General features: G+C 49.0%; 2 long non-coding RNA genes across 3 annotated transcripts in view; one reads left to right on the top strand and one right to left on the bottom strand.

Moving 5' to 3' along the window:
- Window positions 1–7,895: 7,895 nt before the first annotated feature.
- Window positions 7,896–10,230, bottom strand: LOC149123177 (uncharacterized). 2 transcript variants are annotated; one of them, XR_016218583.1, is made up of 4 exons: window positions 9,804–10,230; window positions 9,135–9,255; window positions 8,869–8,955; window positions 7,896–8,791 (listed from the first exon to the last, which is right to left on the bottom strand). It is a non-coding gene; the product is annotated as an uncharacterized LOC149123177 (long non-coding RNA). The 2 variants fall into 2 exon arrangements; XR_016218582.1 differs by having other exon boundaries at window positions 7,896–8,955.
- A 6,559-nt stretch (window positions 10,231–16,789) lies between these two features.
- Window positions 16,790–26,538, top strand: part of LOC138848296 (uncharacterized) — a 61,211-nt gene continuing 51,462 nt past the window's right edge. The window contains exon 1 of the long non-coding RNA XR_016218308.1: window positions 16,790–17,043. This is a non-coding gene — a long non-coding RNA (uncharacterized LOC138848296). The remainder of the gene's footprint in view (window positions 17,044–26,538) is intronic.

Below are 26,538 nucleotides of genomic sequence, written 5' to 3'. Positions count from 1 at the left end.
ACATTTGAGAGGCTATATTAGAGGACTGGGTTAATTAAAGTTCACGCTAATAGGTGTGATATTGACATCACAGCTATTATCAGTCAGACGTGAACAGCAACGCCCTGTATAGCATAAAAGAGAAGAAGGTCCCTAGTTTTAGGGGATGCCTGATGAAGTAGTTAACGGTGATGGAGTCATTAAGAAGCAAGAGAGGGAGAGGGAAAGTGGTGAGCTGTCAACACTGTTCACCACAGAGTTGATGCCAGTGCGGCTACACTGCTAACACTGGGGGAAAGGTAGAAGAGGGCTTTGAGAAATTCATAGAAAAACTGAATTAAAAGATAATGAATATTTTGCAATGAACGTTTAGAAGCTCACATGTGTGTGTGTGTGTATGTGGTACCTTTCTCTCAACTGCTCTGTAAATTTGAAAATTAAATTTAAAAAGCCATTGTTCTTCACAGCCACTGGGCCCTTTCTGCTCAGTGAATTGTTGGTCCTGCCGTGGCCAGGTAGTGGGTAATGGACGGCTTCCATCAACAGCAATGCCAGGACTCATTTGATCACTTCACTGGTGCCAATCAATGTTTCTCTGCACTCTGTCATCTCCCTGTGGGCCACGGCAGCACGGGGAGAGGCACGGGTGGTGAATGCAACAAAGGTTTTTATTACATGAGATGGAGTTTCCAATCCTGGGATTCCCAGATCACCCTGTTGAGGGGTAAAGCCAGGTGCCCCACTGCTATTTTCTCCATCCCTCTCCAGGCAGGTTCCTCCCTCCATGACCCTGGCCTCCTTGTGTAGTTCTTGTCCTAGGAGCCCATCACACAGTTACCTGGCCACCAGGTCTCTGAGCTGCCAACTATATTAGGCTTCTACATGTTACCCCGGGCTCCTGGCATTGGGGTATACTCGGGTAATCCAGCTTTGTCCGACTTGTCTGTTCTCTGCCTACCTAATGTCCCATTGGATGGGGGAGATTCTGTTATTCCAATTGTTTTCTTAAAACTGCAAGACTTTCTTGCTGGCCTCCGTAACAGGAGACTCATCAATCCTCATCACATACTCAGCCCACACCAGCTGGCTTTCTCCCGTTTTACGTTTAGAAAATCTACTGTAATAAATGGTTCCTTTTAAACTCTTCTAGTGTAACCTTTCTTGGTTGAGTGGTGATAGCAGAAAGATCATCCGTATTATAATCCATTGTTTCTCTGTGTGTCTTCTCGTTTCACCTCCAAATTCTCTGGGAAAAGGGACTTACCCTCTGACACTCAAACTCTCTCTGATGCACAGAATAGTAGGAACTCAATAAATGTTCAGTGAGCAAAAGACTCATCCATTGCTATAACAACAGCCCCTTGCTAACTGGACAGTGGTGCGGAAGGAACAAGCATGTCCTCTGACATATCACACGGCTGACATTTCATACGGACCTGCCTGGCGTCTTGAGCCTTCCATATCAATGTGATGCAAAAGAAGTGTTGGGAGGGGACCTCCTTTGCTCAAGGCACAATGCAGCCTGTACTTCTTGAGCTTCTACAGGTCAAACCCTCATGCCCTCATGTAACAATCATCCCTGGGAGCCAGCGAGCCAGGAACCCCATTGGTGCCAAGGTTGAAGGCTTACTGATTGCTTGTAAGCAATTCCCCACGTCTTAGGGGAAGCTGACCCAGGTACGCAAGTCACCACCAGGTGAGGCAAGAAAACTAAGTGCTCCAAGAAGAAAGGCGAAAACATTGTCCCGAGTCCTGCTTCTGGAACGAAATGGACAAGCTCTCAGGTTAGGAAATCTACAACAGATCAGGAACAAGGAGGAGATGTGTAGAGCTTGCTCCCATCACAAAACATTCTGGCCAGTGTTGAGCTCCGCACCCTTGAAGCATACAGCATACCCCTCAGCTCCTCATTTGTAGAGGAGGAACCAACAAGGGGACTTGAAATTTGTGGGAAAATAGAATTACAAGGTAAGCTTGTGTTGGTACAAAACTTGTTTGAAATCCACGCATAGCTTTTTTCATGACTCACATTTTCCGTGGACTTTTTCAAGACCCCTTATTAAGGATCGTGGTGGGGAAGTTACTGGCCCAGGTCCCACAGCAGGTGGTAGCTGAGCCAGGACCCCCTTCGTCAGTTCCTCACTGCTGGGTTTGTCTATGGAGCTGGTGTGAGGCACAACTCTCGGTACTAAATATCAGACTCCCAACTGCTGACTCAACTGGCCAAGGGTCCCTGCTTCTAAAGCTCCCCATGTGATACTAAGGAGAACCACATGTCTTCCCATCCTGTGTTTTTGATGATTTGACATTGGCAGGTTTTGTGCAAGACCGGGCTCTGTAGACCATCAGGAGTCTGGATCACATCACTGATGGCACCCCCTTCCTCTTCCCTTCAAATGGTGGGCTTCCCTGTCACCTTGTAGACACAGTGGATGATTTAATGCATCATTTGGCTCCTGGCACTCCCTCACTCAAATCATCACCACGTTCTGCTGAGGCCAAAGTCCTTATTGTGGCCTGGAAAGCATTCCTCCCGGGGACTTGTGGTCTTCAACCTCTTGCTTGCTCTCTCCCACCACCTCCTGTTGCTCCTGGAACCTTCTGGAAAAGGCTCAATTTTCAGTGCTATTTCCTCTGCCTGGAACAACCCTACCTGCCACTGATCTGCCCTGTGGCTCAACCCCATGCCTCACCCAGTGCAGACAACCTGCCTGCCTTGTTCAACCATTTTCCCCCATCACCCATACCTCCCTTGACTGTCATGTATTTATTAGGTGTACTTCTTTGTCTCTCCCCAGCCTGGGAGCTTTGTTTGCTTCATTGATAGCGTCTAAGGAGCTGAAAAAGCCTGGTAAGAGTAGGTATTATAATAAATACTTGTGGGGGCTGGCACTGGGGCACAGTGGGTTAAGCTGCCTTCCACTTGTAACATCTGTCTTCCCTATCCCCTTTTCAGGGTGCCAGCAGCTCTGCTTATGATCTGGCTCCCTGCTAATGTGCCTGGGAAGGCAGTGGCTGATGGCCCAAGTACTTGGGTCCTTGCCACCCACATGGAAGACTCTGAAGGAGTCCTGGCTCCTGGCTTCAGCCTGGCCCAGATCTGACCGTTACAGACATTGGGCAAGTAAACCAGCAGATGGAATCAATTTCTGTGTGTCTCTCTGATTTTCAAATAAATAAATACTTGTGGAATTAATTTGCAAGAAAGGGTTTGTTGATCAAAATACCCTCAATCAAGTGAGCAACTTGGCTGGACCTATGTGGTCCTTGTCATGCTGCAGATGTTCAGTGCCTGCAGAGATCCATGGTGAGGACAGAGGGCATTGGTAACTGTGGGCCCCCTGCACCAGAGGATGGTTAAGGGGAGGTCTTCCGGCAGGAACCCTGGGAACAGCCGAGGGAAGGTTGCTTCTGCCCTTGGCGAGGTGGTGACGGACGAATACACACAGATGCCATGCAACACCCAGGGATGTGAAGGATTCTGGGAGAAAGGCATCATTATTTTGGTAAGGGTGGATGACAGGTCTTTTAGGGAGTAAACCATGGTCCAGAGGAAACATACAGAAATCATATTTTAGATGTTCAAAGAGCCCTGACAAATTCCTGCACCCGGATCCATTTTTAAAGCTTTAGTTGGCATGGTATGGGGCAGACAGTGTGGGCTGATGAAGTGGATGAGAAAATGCCACAGATGCAGGGAGAACAGGAAGAAAGGGGCAGCTCTGGAAGGAGCGGCCTCGGCTTGGGGACCCCCGCCAGGAACCCCAGAAATGGTCCCTCGTAAGGATTTTGCAAATGATCCAGAAGAAAGTGTATCCAGCAGAGTCTGCAACTGAACACTGACCTTGCACCTTCCTGGCTGGTGGGACGCCAGGGCAGTGGAGACAGACATCGGAGGTCATCAGGGCTGAGCATGTGGTGGGGAAGCAGCAGACGAGCTTCACTGGGCAAACTCTGGACATACATACAAGGGAAAATGGCCTGGAGACGTCAGCAGGACCCAAGGGAAGGTCAGAAGAGGCACTGGCACTCCCGCTGGACCACCTCAGCCAGGTTAACAGTGGATGCCGGACCCTTCCGGAAATGGGCATTGGTCATTAAGGGATGGAGTTCATTTTCCCACTGCTTTTTGAAGTTGGGAAATGTCTGCCATTCTCTCCCTATCTCCTGTCCTGAGGGTGCCTCTTAACTTCCCCCATCCCACTTCACACCTCTGGGCTTTCGATTGTGTCTTTCCCACCACCTTGTGAGCCCCCAGCACCCCTTCTTTTCTATCTTCCCCAACCACACTCACCCCTCACTGCCCTGGGCTCCCTGCTCAGATCTCTGTGGAACGCTTTAATATTTGCAAAAGGTATCTTCCAGGCGGGCACTCACTCACGATTAATGGGATGCATGATTGGATCAAGTCTGTGTGTTTCAAAACAGACACAGGGAGATGGAAAGACGCCAAGTCAGCCAGGGGAGGGGACGCCATGGCCAGAAAGCTGGGCTCCTCAGTCTGGAGTGAGGACCAGCGAAACAGGCAAAGGAGCACATGGAAACCCTTGAAGTGGAGAGGTGAACAGGACCTGGCTCACTGAATCAGAACACTGGAAAGACGAAGCCGCCAATTGTGTTTAAAAAATCCTTTCAAGCGAATGGAAGCCTCCTTGAATCTTTCTGAGTATGAAGCGTGATATTCTTAAAAATCAGCTGTTTGGGTAAGATTTACATACTGTTAAATACACCTGTGGTGAGTACAGTTCCATGAGCCTTGACAAATGTATACATCCGTGTAGCCAACATCGTTATTAAGATGTAGACCGTGTCCATCAACCCATGAACGTTCCTTCATGCCCCTCTAAAGTTAATCACTCTGACCCAATTCCTTGAGGAGCCACTGACTTGCATTTAAACAAATTTTTTTTTGTGTGAAGCACACACACACAGATGCACACACACACACAAAGACAGTAGATAAATATAGAGAGAGTTCCTATCTACTGCTCGCTGTTGAAGTGCCCACATGGACAGACTGGGCCAGGCCAAAGCCAGGAACTAGGAATGCAATCCAGGCCTCTCAAGGGAGAGGCAGGAGCCCAATTACTTGAGCCACCACTGCTTCCAAAGTCTCCATTGGTAGCAAGCTGGAATCAGGAGTGAGAGCCCAGAATCCAGCAGTCACTCCCACCTGGGATTCAGGCATCCAACCGCAGGCCAACAGCTGCTACGCAGTGGTCTGCTTTTCATCACTACGGATTAACTTGCTGCTCCAGCACTGGTACCCAATTTTCATGTCTGGCTTGTTTGTTTGTTTGGTTTTTGCTCAGTGTCGTATTTTTGAGGTTCATTCCTGGTGCTGTACATATCAGAAGTTACATCTTTTTCATTACTGTATATTACCTCATTTTGGCCATGGTACAATTTGTTTATTCATTTATCTATTATTATCTACTATTCCAGTTGTTTTCAGTTCGGGTCTATTATGAATAAAACTACTGTGGACATTTGTGTACAAGTCTTTTTTATGGATAAGACACAGTACTGATAAGTAAAATTAAAAAATCTCAGAGCTAGACAGAACACAAAAGAGGGATCCTAATGTGCTGAGTTCAGTCTTCTGCCTCCAGCCCTCTGCTTTCTCCCCGCCACCACAGTCCTGAGAGAACTGGATGTTTGGTCTCTGTTTGCCCCCTGCTAGGGAACTCACGGCCTTTTTTTTTTTTTTTTTACAGGCAGAGTGGACAGTGAGAGAGAGAGACAGAGAGAAAGCCTTCCTTCTGTTGGTTCACCCTCCAATGGCCGCTGTGGCCGGCACGCTGCGTTGATCTGAAGGCAGCAGCCAGGTGCTTCTCCTGGTCTCCCATGGGGTGCAGGGCCCAAGCACTTGGGCCATCCTCCACTGCACTCCCGGGCCACAGCAGAGAGCTGGCCTGGAAGAGAGGCAACCAGGACAGAATCCGGCACCCCGACGGGGACTAGAACCCGGTGTGCCGGTGCCACAAGGCAGATGATTAGCCTAGTGAGCCATGGCACCTGCCTAAGCCATGGCGCCAGTTTCACTGCCTTTCAGAGCTGCTTATCAGACACTCCTTCAATTGCTAGAAAGTTCTCCATGACACTGAACTGCAGATGGCCACTGGATAGGGCCCTGGTGTGGTGCTGCAATGAAGCCTGGTAGCATCCACACAGCTGGGTATTTTACAAAGGTCCCCCGAGTGACTTCAGGTCTTCCCCGTTTCAGTCCACATACCCTTTGTTCTGCCATCCACTCCACTTGAGACTCGCTTGAGCTGTGGTCAATGCCTCTTCAGCTGCCTCATAACAAACTGGACGCATTGCTCCAGCAACTGAACACCTGCCCAGCACTGGCCAGCAAAGCCCACGTCTGCACACAGCATTGCCTGAGGTTAGCTGGGGCTCTCCATCACCCATTGCTAACCCCACAGAGCTCACAGGCAGCCAGGCAGCCGCCCGCAGGCTCTGCTCACACGTGCTGCTGTTAAACCCTATCCCCCCATCCTGTGCTTCATGCAGTGGGCAGCAGATTTATGGAAATGGCACAGACCTGAAAATACAAATTGCTTCAGAAATGAATCAGACAACTTCATGGTTGAAAGACCCATAATGGCTTATTATGGCAAACTGGGATGTGTTGTGCTGCCCGTGCCTTGCTTTTCTAGCTGACAGCGGGATCAACAGCTATGTTGAACTCAATGGTTCTGGAAGCCCCTAATAGCTCCTAAAGTTTGTGATGCCTTCTCCTCCCACCAAATGTTCTTTGGTGCCACTGTCAGCAGCATGCAAAGCCAGCTGGGCCAGGGGCTGCCTCAGCTGTAATGTCATCTTAGAGGAGAAGTAGTAGAAGAAAGAGAAAGGTAAGGAAGGGTAGGGAGATGCGGCATTCCTGAAAATCCCAAATGTCACTCTGCAGGAGACGGGCAAGGTGTGTCACCCGCACCTGGGGGAAGACGGCTGCTAGTGCCACCCACATGTTAAGATGTTACTTTTTATAGTTTACTTTTTATTTTTGACAATGTGAAATGCATTCATCTTTGAATTCTTAGAAGTGCAGAAAAATTTTAAAGAAAGAATTCACCTACAATTCTGTACAGCAACAACTACCATTAATATTAGTGTTTCCTTTTAGTCACTTTTTATTTCTTTGCTCCTTAAAAAAGAGTCTTGAGAGACACATAATTTTTTTGACAGGCAGAGAGACAGTGAGAGAGAGAGACAGAGAGAAAGGTCTTCCTTTTGTCGCTGGTTCACCCTCCAATGGCCACCGCGGCCGGTGCACTGCGCTGATCCGAAGGCAGGAGCCAGGTGCTTCTCCTGGTCTCCCATGGGGTGCAGGGCCCAAGCACTTGGGCCATCCTCCACTGCACTCCCGGGCCACAGCAGAGAGCTGGACTGGAAGGGGGGTAACCAGGACAGAATCCGGCACTCCGACTGGGACTAGAACCCGGTGTGCCGGTGCCGCTAGGTGGAAGATTAGCCTAGTGAGCCGTGGCGCGGGCCTTTTTTTTCACATAATTGTTTTCATCTCTCCTTTGACCCATCCCTCCTTCCAATGTATGCCCACGTACTCCATGTTTTGTAAGAGAAAGGGGCATAAACACATCCCCCTACTTTAACACTCTCTTGACCATTTTCCCATGCAACTAAGAATCCTTTAAAAACACAAAGTTAATGATAGTGTAGTATTCTTCCATGATACACATAAACTGTGAAGCGTAATCATTCCTAATCTTACATACTTAGCTTGCTTCTAGTATTTTCCCATTACTGCCACTCGGAGACAACCGTTCCTATACTCAGAACTTTCACATTCTCAGTTATTTTTCAGTTATTTTAAGGATATACTTTTACCACTAAAATATATTTGAAATGTACTTTCTTGAGACTTTTCATTCACATATGTATACATAAGTATGTGTATATAGATCGATCGATCGATCAACAAATCACTCTCCACAGTCCTGATGTGGTCCTGCCATCCTACTTCAATCAGAAATTTCCAAAAGCAATGGCATGGATCAGCTGTCAGCATCACTTCCTAACTGAATACGACATAGAAGAGAAAAAGTAGAAAAACCCTAAATTTCTCTCCAAGGATCCTAAGCCCCAGAGGTGAGTGGAACATGAACTATTAGACAGAAAATAGGTGGTTAATTGCTATAAAGTAAACAGCCACACAACCCTGGAAAGCCAGAGGCACGGGGATGTCACTCAGTGAGACTGGCAGGTGCTGCACCCTTCACCCTGGCAGTAGCTGGGATTGGGCCTGTGTGATTAGCGGGCTCCCGGCCGCTAGTCTGCTAGGCCTGCCATGACTAAACACCACAGACTGGGTGACATAAACATTGGCCGTGGACTTTCTCAGCAATCTGGAGGGTGAGCAGGGCTGGTCTCCACTGACGCCTCTTTCCTGGACTTGGGGATGGCGTCTTCTCCCTGTGTCCTTACATGGTCATCTCTCTGGGTCATCTGTGTTCTGATCTCTTCTGATAAGAACACAGATTGCGTGAGGACCCAACCCAGTGGCATTATTTGGATGTGATCATCTTTATAAAGGCCCCATCTCCAAATGCAATTGTATATCGAGACTTAGGACTTCAACATGTGAGTTTTGGGGGGACACAGTTCAGCCCGTAGCCCTGACCTAATGGAAGTACTGGTGTATGAGGCGGGCTTTGGTTTGTAATCTGGACTCATCAGCCTCCAATGCAGGGATCCGGGGCTCTGCAGGTGTCCCTTCCTCCGAGTGGTTCTCCAAGTCCTCAGGGAATTCCTCGTTCCTCATCATGTTGTATGGAAGCTCAAGCCACTCGGAGAAGCCACATAAACGCACTCTGGTTAACAGTCCCCGCTGAGCCCCGTCTGAAGCCATCCCAGCCCAGCTACCTGACACGTGAGTGAAGAAGTTCCAGGTGAGTTCAGCCTTCAACCCTTTCCTAGCTGTGTTCTGGTTGAATTTCTGATTCCTGGAACCTGTGAGCATAGTAAGATGATGTTTTATGTCACGTTTTGGATGGGATTCTGGGTTAATCAATGTTATTCCACTGGGTAACGAAGACCGCACACGTTTCCATCTATACTTGCAACAACTGTTCTGAACAGCATCCTACATGCTCTCTGGGGCACTGGGGTGGCATTGGCATGTGACTCACAGTGCAGTCTAAGTGATGAGTGCTTCGCCAGAGGAAATGACCTGGAGCGATGGCACAGAAGCACCAGGTTCTCACACAGGTGACAGTGCGGAGTCAGATGGGTTAACAAGCACGTTGGTCCCTGTGGAAAATGCGAAAGCAGAGTCCCTCTAAGAGGGTACACAATGCTTGCTTCCCTCAAAAGTTGCCTTCAGCAGGATCAAGGTGCTAAATCCTGCTGCATGTTTTCCCCCAAAAGCTGCCTTTACCAAAAACCAAAGAGCCTGCCCACTCCTTAGGAGCTTCCAATCCTATCATGAGAATAGCAAGGGAGTGGGGATTCCACTCTTCTGAGCCCCCAGGTTACTGTAGAAACAAGTTGCCCACCCCACAAACACACTTCTGATGGCTCTTCCACGTGAGACAACTCTTTCATGTGAGACAAAGGACCGAGATCATCTTTCTCTGCTACCTTTTCACCCATAACAATAGCAGGAACAGTGTGCTGAGGTCAACCCCAGCCCTCCTCTCCAGCCGTGGGCATCCCTATGTCCACGGCCTGTTCCCAAAGGAATTGAAGGCAGTTTTGTTTTATTTTACATCAAACTTCCTCTTTAAAACAAGATGCTCTTTAAGATCCCCTCTACTAAGTTTTCGTGACGCAGCTTGGACAATCTTTGTCTCACCTACCCCTAAAGCAGAAGCAACGCTTTGCATCAGGGGACGCAGGTTCAAACCCCAGCCCGCCACTCACTGGCCAGGCAGCCTGGGCAAATCATTTAAATCATCTGAGCCTCGCCTCAGTCAAATGGAAAAACATGTGCTTTACCACATGGGGACTGTTGTGAAGATTAAAGGCTTATGTGAAAGTCAGGTGGAGAGATGTCTGCTGAATCCCTTGTTAAAGTCTCTCTCTTTCTCCAAACATCTCAAGCCATCTGCATTTTGCTCTGCCCTAAAGGATGCCAAGTCTCCCCTCAGTTGAGGTCTCCTCTCTCTCTCTCTCCCTCCCTCCTTCCCTGGCCACTCCTGAGCTGCACGCTGTCCTCCCTGACCGAGGCTAAAGCCCATGCAGAAATGCACGAGACATGCCCAGAGGCCGGCCTCCTGAGCTGTTACTCACCCCCTGGTTCCTGTCAGCAGGAAACAACCTCGTCTCAGTTCCGTCACCACTTTATCGTCTTCTGCAGCACCTTCGTGCTCAACTGCTTGGAAACATCCTCTCTCCTTGTCACTAATTTCTCTACCAGGGCTGTCACAGGGCCTGTGAGGATATCCTCATTGTGAAATCTAGAGGTCACTTAGCCCTGACGTCCTGACACTGGCTGCAGATGCCTTGAAGTCATTTCCTCTGTTTCTGCCATTCGGCATCCACTAAACATCCGTAGGTGACGTCTTATCTGCAAGTGATGCCCCAGCGGTGCATCACGGTTAGGAAGTTCAAATCCAAACCTCCCACCAACTCTGCATCTCCACCTGTGTTCCCTCTCTTTGGAAACCAGATGGACATTCCCCCAACCTCCCAAGCCAGAAAACAGGCTGCCAGCCTGGATGCCCCCTTAGCTCAGAGCTCCTTAGCCTGTCGCCTCTCCCCCGTCCCAGCCGCTGTTATTTCCTGTTTAAATTGCTCCCATGGTCTCCTAGCAGGTCTCCTGGCTTCCAGTCTTGCCCCATCTCGATCCATGGCATGGCCTGAATGATTATGTCTGAAAGCATTTTTCATTGCACAATCCCTGTATTGAAAACCCTCTTGGTTCTCCACTGTTCTCAAGCTGAGTTTCAAACTTGGCTTTGCACGTGCTGTTCCCTCCGCCTGGAACAGCCTCTGTCCACCCTTGTGTCTCCGTTTAGATGTTACTTCTGGAATACTACCTCCCTTATGCAGTATTCCCTTTGGAGCCTTTGCTTATCACACAATTGCTGTTTCTCTATTGCCTAGCACTGGGGCTGGTGCTAATTGAGTGTTCACTGGCTGAAAAGCAGGGATGGGAGGGATGACTACCTGCCAATGGCTTTTGAACTTGCCACAGAATCACCTGGGGGCCTTGTGAAACCGCAGGCTGGGCTCCCACCTGACTTCCTGATTCATGCCGCCCGGGGGAGGCACCTGCGGCTGCTTGTCAGGGGTTACGAACCCCCGCTTCCTGCAACATCAAGGTGCCTGAGGGTGAGGGATACTTTCAAAGAAAACCGGAGGTTCCGTAAAGTTCTGTACCTCTCTTCTCCATAGCTTCCTTAACGGTATTTTATGAGATTTTAGCTTCTGAAAATATTTTCAGGAAACTAGTTGGGCTCTAAGGTAACCAGAGCACATGCCCCATTAGGGCTCAAAGGCAGCACCTGGAGGCTCATTAATGGGTTGCCAGGCAACGGAACAAAGGTGAGGCTGAGGCTGGGCTTAGCAGTTGGCAGGGATCTGAGTGAAGGGCTGAGGCCTCCAGTCGGGAGAGTTCTCGGGGGACAGGGCCCAGGGACCGCTCTCAGGCTTGCCCTGCATGTGCAGTGGTGGGGCGTGATTGGCACACGGAAGGGCACAGCATCCCTGGTGGACAAGTTCTTGTTGTAACTTGGCCTCTGAGGGTTGGGGATTATTTTTCTCAGAAGCACTGAGAACCCATTGGGGATGTTTCTTAATGAGGTATAGGTAAGAAAGGACTTCTTTCTGCTCAACATCTGCTTTTTAAAAATAAGCTTTATTAGTTTATCTTCATTATAAAAAACAAACTTGGAAATTTAAAAAGCAAAAGAAAAGCATGTAATTCTATGTCCCCTGAAGGAAATCCTGTTTTGAATTTGACATCTATGCTCTAAGAAAAAAAAAAGGATTATTCCACATTATAGACATGCTCTTTTATAAGACAATACTTACCTGTTTAACTTGTTGATTTTATAAAAAAATACCTCCATAGAGCAAATATTTATCAATGTTTCTAACTATTCTTTTAATACTCATTAAATCTGCTCTATGTACTGTACTGTCTTTATGCCTTTGTGAGAATCAAAGACAATACCTATTTAAAATTTAGCAACTCCAGCATGGCTGTTTAATTTATATATTCACCAAGAATACATGAGTGCATCTCCACAAACCCTCTGCAGCTCTGGCCATTGTCTGTTCACATTTTTTATTGGCCCTATTGCTTGGGTCTTTTCATGTTTGGGATCCATTTCTTTGTGTCTCTTCAAATGTTTATTTTCCTTTGTATTTCTCTGAGATGTGCCTGTTCCTGTACTCTGTTTGTCATTCCATGGGCCTTGCTTGTGTTTTTCCCATTGATGTATAAAAGCTACCTATATGGCAAAATAGTACTGCTTTCTCTAGTTGTTTTTTCCACACGGACACAAAGATGCCTCTGATCTGTAATATATATACAGCTGAACTGTTGATGTTCTAGGAAGTTGCAAGCTTTCCTTTTAAAATCGAAAAATAAAATTAAAATCCTATCATTTTTGGAAGTTTCCTTTTTATCTCCTGGCCCATAAGAGGGAGGAGAGAACACAGAAGGAAGCCAAAGAGAAATGAGTGCAGAGAGGAGGAGAACACGAGCGAGGGTTCCAGTCCTCACATTACATTCCCAGGAGACTGGACTTACACAGGAATCACCTGGAGACTTGCTAAATGCAGGTATGATGCGGGAGGTCCAGGCTGCCTTGCTCACGGGCTCCCAGGTGAGGCTGATTGTCAGGCCAGCACCCGTGGGCTCAGGGACCACTCTGATTCCCCGGAAATTATCATAAGTTTTGAAAACTCTCTCCTCTCTCTTTTTAAAGCAGAGAGAATCCTAACTGCTTGCTGTGGACAGCCACAGGTCTTTTTTTTTTTTTTTTTCTTTCGAAAAGAAAAATATGTCCGCTTTCCTGGAGTAACATCCCTGTGCCTCCTAGCCTTGTAGAACATCCCACTAAAGACTTTCCAAGGCCAACGTGCAAGCATAACACGTCCTCTTCTCGGGTCTTCTTGTTGGGCTGGGTAGAATTAAGTTGAGGGGCCAGTATGGAGGTGCAGAGGGTTAAGCTGCCACTTTCGATGCTCGCCTCCCCTATCTGACTGCTGGTTTGATTCCCTGCTGCTCTGCCCACAGTCCAGCTCCCTGCCGATGCAGAGACAGCCGCAGAAAACGAACCAGGTTCTTGGGTCCCTGCTGCCTGGATGGAGTTCCTGGCTCTTGGCTTTAGCCTGGCCCAGCCCTGGCTATTGTAGCCACTGGGAGAGTGACCCAATGGATGCAGGTGCTTGCTCTCTCTCTGTCCTTCTGCATGTCCAATAAATCTTTTTTAAAAAAATTGAGTTAGAGATTAATTGGCCTTTTGGACAGAAGCAGGTTTTTTTTTTTTTTTTAAGAAGGAACAGCTGTCATTTAAGCTGCCCCTCCCCCTATAATGACCTAATGAATCTGGAAGCAGCAACACAGTCTGAGGACAGGGGCTCAGGAGAGGTGGATTCTGGTCCTGGCTCTAACACAGTTGTTTTGCATCTATTAAACTTTCTTGGCTCGACTTCTTCAACTGCAGAACGGAGATGATAATAGAGCCTTGCTCCGCGGGAAGATTTGGAATAAGAATTTCCCAGAGGGGTCCCTGGACTTTCTCTAGGAGCAGTGACGTCATCCATCTCTTACAACCACCCCTGCACCGCCTGGGCTTTCCAATCTCCAAGCAAGTTTCCACAAAGCTTTTGGCTAACTGCAGAATACATCACAGCAAACGAGGCTCCGGGCACTTCTGCAGGGTCCTGAAGCCAAGAAGTGGCCCGAGCCCTGCTCATGCCGGCACTGTACGGCTGGGGATACGGGCTCCAGCTCCGATTCGAAAGCACACTCATGGACATAGGGCTGCTGACCGAACACAACCAGTGGCTCTAGCAAGGCCACACCGGCACGAGGGAGGGGATGGAAAAGCAGCATTTATGGAGTGTGTTAGCTCACTTTCCTGCAACAATCCCGGGAGATAGGGAGTGTCCTTCACTCTGGGCAGCAATGGAGTCAACAACTGTCCCAAGGTCACAAGTAGGAAGACCTCAAAGCCCCGATCTGCTCCAGGGGTGTAGCCCAAACCTCAGTCTCACAGCAAAGCAGAGGTGCTCAGAGCAATGGAGACTGGGCAGCGGGGGGAGGGGACCTGCTGACCTTGGGCAGGTCATGCCACTTGGTTAAGGCTGAGGTTTCTCCTGCCAGCACCTCTCACACACAGGCAGTGAGACGGCGCCACTGCTCAGGGCTGGCCCACAGAGAGCCCACTGAGTAGCTCAGGGCTGCCGGCAATACCGACAAACAAACGACAGCCCACCCGTGCCCCCGTCTCATCTGAGGACAGCAAGGCGGGAAGACACAGCCCGTTTCGAAGCTCCACGATGTTGTCAGAGAACAGAGCATCCATCTGTGCCTGCCTTTTTTTGGTGTGTGTGTGTGTGTGTCCCTTCTAGCACGGCGTCGGAAGGGGGCAAGGGGCAGGTCGAGGGGGTCCCACCTGGTCCCACGTCTGCCTCCTCCACGTGGCAGCTGCCCCGGGTCTCGGTTGCCCCATGCTGGCCAGCACCCACAGGTGCTCTGCAGGCTCCGACTCCTTGGCCTGCTGCTCCCCACTCTCCCGCCCGGGGTCCAGATGCGGACCCCACCAGACGCGGCTGTCTCTCGGGGCGCACACCCGGGCCCCTGGCCCTTCCCCACTGGGTGATCTCACCCGGTCACCATCACGTGCCCCCGGGCTCCTCCCGGCTGACTCCCAGCAGCAGCAGGCTGGGTGTCACCTTCCAGCCCTCCTCCCGCCACGCGCGGGCCTCTCCGCTCCGGAGCGCTTACTTCACCCCATAAACTCGGCTAATGCTTACCACATGCTCGCCGGGCGGCCGGCCCGCCCTGGCGGGCGCTGAGAAACCCCTCCCATGACGGACCCTTACTCCAGACCCGGGAGCGGCGGAGGCGGCCTGTGCTGCCGGCCCCCAGGACAAACATGACCTTGGACGCCTCTACGAAGCCATGTCCACTCCTCTGAGCAGGCGGCGGCTTTGAACCAAACGGTGCCTTTTGTCCCTAGCGTTTAGGAAACCGATGGCGCCCGTTTCTCGTTTGCAATTACGGCAACTTGGCGCGGAACCCCCACGCCCCCTTCCACTGCGCCCCAAGCGCAGAGCCCCGGGCGGGGAGCAGGGCGGCTCCCAGGGCGCTCGCAGCGGCGAACCCACCCGCCCGCCGCTCCCGCAGGTCTGCGAGGCCCGCCACACCTGCACGTGCCGCACCTGGGCGCCCGCTCCGCCACGGGGCTCGGACGGGCGGCGCCGCCCTGCCCGCGCGCCCGGCCGTGGGGAGCGCGTGCCGTAGACGCGCCGCCTGCAGTCCCCGCCGCGGGTCCCTAGGGGGCGCAGCCGGCGCGGGAAGTCGCCCGAGTCCAGCGCCGCTGCCGGCGCGAAATTGCAGGCGGGCGGGCGCGTCGAGTTTGAAAACAAGCGAGGGCCGTGGGGGCGGGCCCCGGGAGCGGAGCCGCCTCCCTCGGCCAATCAGCGGCGGGCGGCGGGCGCGGGCGGCGCGTGCGGCCGGGCTGTGAATGGGGAGCGGCGGCGGCGGCGGCGGAGGGCGAGAGCCGGCGCGCGGGCGGGCGCACTTTCTCCTCAGCGCCGGGTGGGGGCGGCGGCGGCGGCGGTGCCTCAGCGCCCGGCTGGCCCCTCTCGGACAGCGCGGCGGAGCCCCGCGTTCCGGCCTGGCGGCGGCGGCGGTCGCCCCGGAAAGCTCCGGGCGTCGCGACGAGCGCTGCCCCCGCTGACAACTTCTCCTCCGCCTCGCTCGACCCCCGCCGCGCCCCTCTCGCGGGCACCCGGGACGCCGCCCCTCGGCGCTGGGCGCCGCGTCCACCCGGGGCCGTCCCGGCCGTCCGGTGCGGCGTGGCGCTCCGGGGGGCAGCTCCTCGGCATGGTCCGGGGTGCCCGGCCCTCGGTGACCGCCGGCGGCCCGCCGCCCCCGGAGCGCGCGGGGTCCTGGCCGGGCCCCCGCCTCGGCCGCGAGCGCCCGGGACCCCGCGCGGCGCCAGGCACCGCCGGGCGGCGGGCGGCAAAGTTCAGCCCGGGCCGCGGGCGGTGGGCGCTGCTGCTGCTCCAGCTGCACTTGCTGCGGGCGCTGGCTCAAGGTAGGCGCGGGCCGGGGCCGGGAGTGGGCTCCGGGGAGACGGGCGCCGCCCCGGGGGCGGGCTGCGGAGGTCGCGCGCCGCTTCGGGGTGCAGCGCGGCGAACTTCGCGAGCGCGGGTGCGCGGTGTCCCCTGCCGCCCCCCGCGAGCCGCCGGGCCAGGACTGCGGCGCGCGGGGTGCCCGCTAGACCCACCCGGGGCGGAGGAGGGGCAGGGGAGCGCCTCGAAGCCCACCCTGCAAAAGGAAAGCCTTGCAAGGGGGGGAGCCCCAGGCACCCGCTCCTGGAGAGGCTGCCCGAGTCCGACCCAGCGCGCCGAGCTGGAGCCGCTGGACGGGCGTCGCTCTGTGCCCCCGCGGAGTCTGGGCGGCGGTGCGGGGCTCGCCCCCGCGGACCCCCGACCCCCACCCCCCCACCAGCGTCAGGTGCAGCCGCGCCAGCTGCAGGGCGCCCCCCTCCCGGGCAACCCCGGCCTCCCGCAGCGCCCGCCTGCCCCGAGCCCGACCCCCAGGTGGGACCGAGCGGTCGGTGGAGCAAAACTTTCCGTGCCCACAGCTGTGCGGCTTGGCTTTGTTTCCCTCGCCCCGTGGGCCTCGGTTTGGAACACAGGGGTGATCACTGCAATAGGAAGCGGCGAGCTGCCGGTTCCAGATGACCTCTGGCACGGCGAGGAGGGGTCTCCGTGAAAGGAGCTGTCCCCGGCCGGCCCGAGCCCTTCGCCCGCCCCTCGGCCGGCACCCTGTCCGCTGCAGTTCGCTGTCTTACAAGAGGCGGTGGGGGAGAAACAGCCGCCGACATACCACCCATTTCGGATGAGGTCTGTAGGTTAGCCAGGCTCTTCTGCTGTTGGCAGCGCTAGTCCTATTAACTTTGGGCTGTGTTCATTAGCTGTATCCTGGAAAGCCATCGCGGTGAGGAACTGGGTGCTCGGAGGCTGACTGACGTGGGACAGCCTTGAACTCCAGTTCTGCGTCACGTGCGGATGATTTAGCTTACTGCACAGGAAAGGGTTCAAACGCACCAGCATGTTGAGGGTCCGAATTCAAAGCCCGCATGCCACAGTTTAGAAGCGAACTCAACATTTTTAAACTGCTTATCTAATAGTATCTGAATTGTGCCTCCCCCAGGGGTTCATAATGGGTTCCGTGAGGTCTTACTACGTGAAAACAAAACGTCCTGCTTATGCTCAATTTAACTCCAGCATTAGTTGTACAGTTTTCATTTCTATTTGTGCTTCTTGTTTAATATCTTAGTCTGGAAGCAAGGCGTCTGTTAAGTCATTTTGTAAAATGGGATCTGGATTGCCAGAGAAGCCAGGTTTAACTGAAGAAATTGAAATCACTTGATTTGACCTTTAGAATAGAAATGGTGTTTTATTATTGAGTTTCTTTTAAAAAGTGACTTTTTTTTAAAAAAAAAGTGACTTGCACTTTACAGTAAGATATTTGCATTTATGTGTTTGAAGATGTGCACAGATTGAAACAGTGGGGAAAATCGGTGGCTTTGTTTTGAAGTTTATTACATGGATGTAAAGTTTTGGTCATTGGCACTCTGAAGGCTGTTTGAAGTATTTTTACAGCTGAAAAATGAATGAAAATACGTTAATTAAAATACTAAGGCAACTGCTAAACTTTCTTAGGGAGGAATATTTTATTCCTTGTCAGTAAAAACATTGGTATCTGTTTTACATTTATATGGTTTGTAAAAGTGTACAGATCTTTTAGTGTAGAATTTCAAATAGATTGTCACAAATTTTAAATTCATTGACAGGTTTCTGTTCTCTGTGCTCTGTGAAATGTGTAATATATCCATCATTTTTTATATCATATTGAAAATTCATATTACAGAGGAGATGTCACCGTTTGACAAAAGCTCATGTATCTTGAAAATGAAAATTCTGGTGCTGCTATAGCGATTTCTGATGGGATGATGAGCCGGTCATATGCAAGGAGTGTGATCTCTTGAATCTTATCAGATACAATGTAATATTCTAAATGGGGTAGTTACCAGTAAGTTGCAACTGGTCATAAGCACCATGTTGTTACTATGTAGCGAGGTGAAGCTATTGGGTAGGCTGGGTCATATCATCCTGGGGGAGAATAAATGCATCCTTTATCAGTATAAGTTACATATAATCAGCAGAAGTTGCAAAAGAAGATATTGTTGACCCTGGAGGCAGTTCAGATCTTACCAAAAACAAAAACAAAAACCACCTTTTTAATGTTCTGGAGTAACTCTGTTCTACATGGTAATAAGGAGTTGCACACAGATTATTGGTGATTATTTAATTGCTTGTGACTTTTCTAGATACTTAGAAAGCCAAATCTTTAACTCTGAAAGGCAGGTGGCAATACACACTCTCTTTATACTTTCTGCTGAGAAGATAGGAGTGGCTTGGGAGAAGGATGGATCCTAAGTATCGCATGTGGTCAGTGGTACCTTTAGCTTGACTGCTGATGTATTGGTTCTGGTGGTTTTCAGGACACATCATAGATGGAGTTTGTACTCATCAGTCCCAGAGGGATAGGAGTGCTCTTGTCAGTTACGGTCCCTGGTTGTTCATAGCATGCAGTTTCTCCCTGCAGTTGTTTCCAGTCTCTGAGGCCAGTGGTTATCAAACTTGGAGCACACACTCTCCCCCACCCACCGGCTCCCTGGGGGATTGGTAAAACTTTAAGGGACCACCTCCTTCTGTGCTAACTTGAGCTGCAGCTTGCTTTCTCTGGAATTGTGGCATACACTTGAGTTTCAGAACCGCTGATGTGCACTGCTTTGTTTCTCCTCACTCCAGTCTGCTGATTTCCCCAGAACTCTCTAAGCTGGTGTTTCTCAAGCGTGGGTGCACATTGGAAGCACTTGGGAGCTTTCAGTGTTGCGCCTCCATCTCTCTTCTAGACTTTGTTGAATGGATTTGAGGTTTGACCTGGGTGTCGAGAGAGCCAGGCTGTCCAGGTGATTAGAATGTGTAGCCAAGTCTAAGAACCGCAGCGCTTAGCCTTTAAGTGAGATCACAGGATTCAGTTTTCCTTCAGACATTGTCCTGGGCGTCCAGTCATCCCCCAAGTCATTCCAGCAGCTTATGGACCTTAAACCTGTCTTTACTAACACCTGTCCCAGGTTCATGATCTCTCTGAGCTACTTGCTTTTAAGCTGCGAGTTCTGTTTATTCCTGTGCAGACTGCTGAGCTCCTACTTGGGTGCTCATCTGGAGCATGCATCATAGTCACCGGTGAAATCCTAAAAATAATTGAAAATTTGAGCTCCACTTGAGGTCTGTTGACTCTCAGAATTGGGCATTTTTTAGAAGTTTGACAAGTGATTCTTGTCTCTCTTGTTACATTTTTATTCTTGTGATGGTTGATCTCATAATCTCTGGGTTCTCTGCCACCCTAGCATGCTTTCCTGTGGCCAGGATCACTGTGTTAAGTCAGTTCCCAGCCCTGGGTGGTCTCCTAATTAGGCTTTTCTGTCAGTTGTTTGCTGGGGAAATTACAGCACAGTGTTAATCGAGGTCACTGCAAGTCTGGTTTCCTTTGAGCCCGCACTGCCTTCTGTGAATCGACAAGTGATTCGTTGCCCCTCTTCCTCTTATCCCTGGCCCCTTCCCCTCACAACTTTAACTTGAGTTTCTAGGAGTCCCAGGCTACCTTGCTTGGGCTGTTGCATATTTAACAGGTGGTTGTTGGCTACCTTGTTGGCCTTGCAAATCCAGTAATAGCCATTATCACCCTGTACATCCAGGAAGCTTCCTGTGCTCTCAAATATTTAGGTGAAACAAAGTGGAAAGACTGCAAGTTAAATGGGTAATTAAGTGATGAATGATAAGTCTTTCTAGTTAAATGTACCAACTGCCTTGTACAAGGGCACTTCAAAAAATTCCTGGAAAAAATGGAAGTATGTTGGCCAGAAAAGTTGTGAAATTCATGCATTTTTTTTCACCATACCCATAGCCATGGGCTTTTTGAGGAGCCCTTGGGTGGTTTTTGCTGCCTAGGATGGGGTGTGTGAGATGGCGTTGGTCTGTGGCAGGCAGTGTCATTCTGCTTGCTCTCTGTCCTTCCTCAAGGTGTCCAGGAGCCGGGAGACTAGGGATATTGCCTGACTACACATAGAGAAGGGAATGCACATAGCAGCAGGAGGAAACAAGCTGGATTGTGATGGCTCATGGCTTCAGTTTCTCTAAGCAACTTAGAAAATGGTAATTCTGAAAGTAGGCCCTTGAAGTCCAATTCATGAAAGCAGAGGGTGGGAATGAAAATCTGGGTGAAAGGGATAGTATGAAGAAGAGGAACACTTAGGTTAGAAAATGCAATACTGTTGATTTCAGTTTTATTGTTTAAATACTCTTGGTATACAATGATACATTGTGTGTAATGTAGCTGAGTATCTTAGTTCATGTAGTCCTTTTATTCTGATTTGACTTCAGTGGTTCTGTAACACATTTTCTTAGTTTCCCCTGAATTTGTACACTTCCCAATTAAAAAGTCATGAACAACTGTACCCATAATCCTGAGGGAGAATATACGGTTAGTTGAGCCTGCAAGTGGCACCTTCTGCCATCCTCTGGTGGCACATAGAAATTACAGTTAAAATTTTTAGTGAATTCCTGAAATGCAAATCCATCATAGTTTGACCATACCTGAGACCTGTTGTGAAGAAGTTTATTGCAATTAATCTTGGAACTTCATTATATTAACACTAGTTTTACTGTATCCAAACATACACACCCACAAATATTTGGGATCATTGCTTCAGGAATCTGTTTATGCATTTGCTGTGTTGGTATTTAGGTGATCTGGCTTCCTGACAGTTCTAAAGCCAGAGACTCATTGCATTAGGCTGGCCCCATTCCCCTGTGGTTATTGTGGGAATGAGAATATTTTTAATAAAGCTTTCCTAGAAACACGATGTAGTGAATGGAGAAGGCATTGGGCTAAGCGCCGGTAGCTCTGGTTTTATTTCGTCTGTGACTGCCTTGCAGTGTGAGCAAGTCGGGTAGCCTCTCTCGCTCTGTTTGCTCGTCTATAAAGAGGGAGGCGGTTAGACTCACTGTTCAAATCTGTTCTGCTCTGATTCTCTGATCTTCTGTATGTTGTCACATCCTTTCTGCCCTCACCAGACTCTCTAAGTGTGTCTCCTCTTTGGGGATTCTGTAATTCCATATGTCTTAGTCCCTGGAATTTAACTCTCTTCATTTTAGTTTGCCAGGTATGTTCAGTGTTGAAGACAGCATTTCTCCTGAGATGCTGCTAACACATGATGCACTTACTCTAGCCTTACAATGGTTCATGCTCAAAATTTTAGGTTCTCTAAAGCAAAGTAGTGGCATAATTTATCAATGTAAGCTGTAAATTTGGAGAATTAAATAAGCATCTTATTTTAAGAAAATTTATCTAAGTGGTCAGAAGAAGAAAGAGTAATGAGATTAATAGAAACCTACCAAAGGTAATTGATGCTCTGAGAGATATAACAAGATATGGGATAGGAATTGGTTGTAAGTGTTGCTGTTTACTGGACAGTGACCATAAGTAATGAAAGAGATTAGTAGTTGGTGTTTGAGTTTTCTGTGCTCAACCTCATGTTGTTTTGGCTTAATTGTCTTCATTATGGACTTTTAGTAAAGCAGAGAGTCCTTAAAATTAACACAAGAATTATTTTTCACTTTAATAGGCTTAGTTGACACTAATGCTCAGGCAATATCTAGTGAAGATACAGCTATCAATCCAGTTTCTTGACAACTGATATGATTTATTTATTTACTGATCTTTGGAGATTAGCTTGTTGAATGGGGCTAAGAAGGTACTTCTTGATGTTTTTGGCTTTGTTATATTTTAAAAAATATTATGATTTTTAATCGAGTAGTCTTTGCAGATGTGAGCTTTAGAAAATGGGCTAGACCCTGGAACTCATATTATGATGCAGAAAAAAAATCAGGTTTTGGTGCAGTGGTGTGCTGCTTTTTCTGAACTCTGTATTCTGGATTTGATTCTTTAGCATGTGAGATTTGCAGTGCTCTGTAAGTTTGATTTAACACAGGTGATGTTTTCAAGAAAAGAATATGGGGAAGTAACCAAAGAGTGACTGTGGTGGCCTAGGGGAGGAATATGAATCCTACTATTGTCTCTGTGACTATTGATAATAATTGGGGATGGGAACTTGAGTACCCCAAGAAATCTGAGTATTTCAGACATGAAATAAGGAATTTTTTTTTATGTCATTGTTGTAACCTAGTCACATTTACACAAGGTGGTCACTTCCAGGGGTGGTAGTGTCTGTGGGTTTGTTTTTTTTTTTTTTCAATGTAGTCATAAATTTATTTGTGGTATGTTTCTGATTGTCAGGGTTTTTTTTCAGAGTGAGGTTCAGTTCTGCCTTGACTTCTCCCTAGATGTTGGAGATGATGCAGAAAGAACAAGATAGTGTGTGACCAAGCCCCTCTGTACGATGGAAGTCAGTGTTGATTTTATATACAAACCACCAGATGGCAACAGAAAAAGTCTTCGCATAGAATATAATCTGTGGTTTCCACAACTCCATTGTTTCTTCTGTGGCACACTACTTTACAACATATTTATGCAATAGGTAAAATTTTTGGTTAAGAACAAGATGAGTTTATAATACTTGATGATGCAATATCACAACTAGGAAAGAGGATGGTGGGGAAGGATCAGTCACCTAGATAGAGTTGGCATTTATGCTGTGTTGTGTGGGCTGTACCCAAAGAAACAGGGACATAACATGATGTGTATTTGTTTAAATGATTATTTATTTGAAAGTCAGTTGAACAGAGAGGGGCAGAGAGAGAGAGAGAGAGAGATACCTACCTGCCATTCGCTGCTGGTTCACTCCCCTACCGGCTGCAACAGATGGAGCTGTGCTGATCTGAAGCCCGGAGCCAGGATCTTTGTCCGGGTCTCTCACGTGGGTACAGGGGCCCAAGGACTTGGGCCATCCTCTACTGCCTTCTCAGGTCTGCCATCCTCCACAGCAGAGAACTGGATCAGAAGTGGAACAGCTTTGACTTGAACTAGCACCCATATGGGATGCCAGCACTGCAGGCAGTGGCATTACCGCTTTGCCACAATGCGGGCCCTGATTTGTATTGTATAGTTATGCTTTTACTTCTGATGTAAATTGTTAGTACTTTAAATTTGAGAGGCAGGGAGAGACAGCTTGTGCTCCAATCTACTGTTCAGTCTTCAGATACCTGCTGTGTTTGGACCAAGACTGAAACCAGCCACCAGGAACTTTTTTTTTTTTTTTTTTTTTTTGACAGAGTGGACAGTGAGAGAGAGACAAAGGTCTTCCTTTGCCATTGGTTCACCCTCCAATAGCCGCCGCGGTCGGCATGCTGCGGCCGGCGCACCGCGCCTATCCAAAGGCAAGAGCCAGGTACTTCTCCTGGTCTCCCATGGGGTGCAGGGCCCAAGCACTTGGGCCATCCTCCACTGCACTCCCGGGCCACAGCAGAGAGCTGGCCTGGAAGAGGGGCAACCTGGACAGAATCTGGCACCCTGACCGGGACTAGAACCCGGTGTGCCGGCGCCGCAAGGCGGAGAATTAGCCTACTGAGCTACGGCCACCAGGAACTTGATCTGGGTCTCGCGTGTGAGTGGCAGGGACCCAATTACTTGAGCCATCATTGCTACTTCTAGGATTTGGATTAGCAGAAGCTGGGCTCTGGAGCCAGAGCTGAGCATTGAGCCCCAGTACTCTAATAGGGACACAGGTGTCTTAACTGGAAGGGCAAATGCCTGCCCCTGATTTTTTTTTTTTTTTCCAGATTTCATCCAGCCCTTACTGTGATGGTTTGGAGAACATAAAGGAAAGCATGGGCTTGACCTAAAGCATTTTATGTAACATCTTTAAATGGAAGAGGTGCATGAGTTTACAAACATAGACTGTATGTATATATATGCTAGGCAAAGGTATTTTTTACTTTATGTGGAATTTCAGTTTTTGCTTTGTAGGTATACTATAAGTGTGTTACCATAGTTCTTTCAAAGCCTTTTTCTTAGCAAAGAATCTTGGTTGCAAGCTAGAAACTTAGTCTGAACTACTTTAGAGAAAAAGGGTTTTTCTGGAAGGGTCCTGGGGTATCACAGTGTAATGAGAAAAATACCTTGAAATGTGGGCAGGTTTAGGTTTCTGCTCTGCTTCAGGAGTCACTGGAGCCAAGTGCTGAAAACCTCAGGTGCTGTCCTTTTAGTCATCATCTCTCAGTTTGCTCCTCTTTCTGTCCTGGCATCATTTTTGGCTCACTGCAAATTGCTTTGTTACTGAAACCCAGATGTCACCAATACTTGCATTCCTATAGTTTCAGACTCTGGAATAAAGATGGACTTAAAGCTATGATTTTGAGTCTCAAATTGATGAAAAAATAAGATTTGTATTTTTAAATCATCTTTTGGGGAGGATGTGCTTTTTTGGTTTGTTTTGCACAGTGGAGAATGGGTTAAAAATCATCAATTATTTTTCACTTTATGTTTCTGTGTGGGAGCAAACTGTTGAAATCTTAATGTGTACTAAACTGATCTTCTGTATATAAAGAGAATCGAAAATGAATCCTCATGTGAATGGAAGGGGAGAGGGGATGGGAAAGGGGAGGGTTGCGGGTGGGAGGGACGTTATGGGGGGGAAGCCATTGTAATCCATAAGCCGTACTTTGGAAATTTATATTCATTAAATAAAAGTTAAAAAAAAAAGGGAATATCATTATGTTCTTAGACCTGTAAATACAAATCATGTTAACCTGTTAAAAAATTAATTAAAATTAATATAAAAATAAAAAAAAGAAATGAGAATGCAGATGAGTTAGGCTGTAGCAGCTGGGCAAGGGTGGTTCTTGGGCTGGAGGAAGGTGGATGCCATAGAGGTTAGAGAGGAAGAAGATGGTCAGAATTTGGTCATAGGTTGCAGATGTAGGTGAGTGAGAAAATAAGAGTGATTTCTGGTTTCTGACTTGCATGACTGGTTGGTTAGTAAGTTTTTCACTGTGATTGGACCACCACAGCATGGGCAGTGTGATCCTGATTTTGGTTTTGAGTGCATTAGTGTGAGGTCCCTGTAGAAGAAACCAGGCAGAGCTTTTAAGAGGCTGTTTGGGGCTGGCGCCGTGGCTCACTGGGCTAATCCTCCGCCTTGCGGTGCCGGCACACCGGGTTCTAGTCCCGGTCGGGGCACCGGATTCTGTCCCGGTTGCCCCTCTTCCAGGCCAGCTCTCTGCTGTGGCCAGGGAGTGCAGTGGAGGATGGCCCAAGTGCTTGGGCCCTGCACCCCATGGGAGACCAGGAGAAGTACCTGGCTCCTGATTTCGGATCAGCACGGTGCGCCGGCTGCAGCGCGCTGGCCGCGGCGGCCATTGGAGGGTGAACCAACGGCAAAGGAAGACCTTTCTCTCTCTCTCTCTCTCACTGTCCACTCTGCCTGTTAAAAAATAAAAATAATAAAAAAAAAAAGAGGCTGTTTGGATGGATGGTTTTTACAATCACAGGAAGGGTAGGGGCTTTGGGTACAAGTGCTTGTGGAGATAATATACACTGTTTAAGAGGCTGGACTTGGTATAACATAAAACTGACTCAGCCTCTTGCTAGCTGTGTTTTCTTGAGTTGGCTACTTAATCTTCGCGCTTTATTTTCCTCATCCCTGAAGAATTGTGTAGTAGTTGAACCTTCTTCATACAGGTATTGTGAGGATCAACTGATAACAGGTGAGGTGTTTCGCACCTTATCAAGTACATAGTATGCAGTTAGTACTTGTGAGGTGGTGTTACTGTTTACACGTTGGTGGCAAGAAATCCACAAAATGTCTTCTCATAGTATTAGTGAATAATGAGTCACTGTATTGGAGATGGAGAATGTGAATGCTTCATATAAGGAGAGAGATTATAGGAATATTAATCTGATTATGGTTTACTGGAAGAATTATAGAGGGGAGAGTTAAGGGCATATATTAGGAAGTGATTGATAACATAGCGATAACAAATATATGACCGGGGCTGGTGCTGTGGTGGAGTGGGCTAAGCCACCGCCTTCAGTGCTGGTATCCCACATGGGCGATGGTTGAGTCCCAGCTGCTCCACTTCCAATCCAGCTCTCTGCTGTGTCCTGGGAAATCAGTAGAAGATGGCCCAGTGCTTGGGCCCCTGCACCCCCGTAGGAGATTTGGCAGAAGCTCCTGGCTTCTGCTGTTGCTACCATCTGGGGAGTGAACAAGCAGATGGAAGACCCCTCTCTCTCTCTCTCCCTCCCTCCCTCCCTCCCTCCAACTCTGCCTTTCAAATAAATAAATAAATCTTAAAAAAATAAATTGA

The sequence above is a fragment of the Oryctolagus cuniculus genome, chromosome 12, assembly GCF_051225735.1.
Source record: "Oryctolagus cuniculus isolate XC-2025 breed Fujian yellow rabbit chromosome 12, ASM5122573v1, whole genome shotgun sequence".
NCBI lineage: Eukaryota > Metazoa > Chordata > Mammalia > Lagomorpha > Leporidae > Oryctolagus > Oryctolagus cuniculus.
This window is presented reverse-complemented; position numbering and strand designations above follow the sequence as displayed.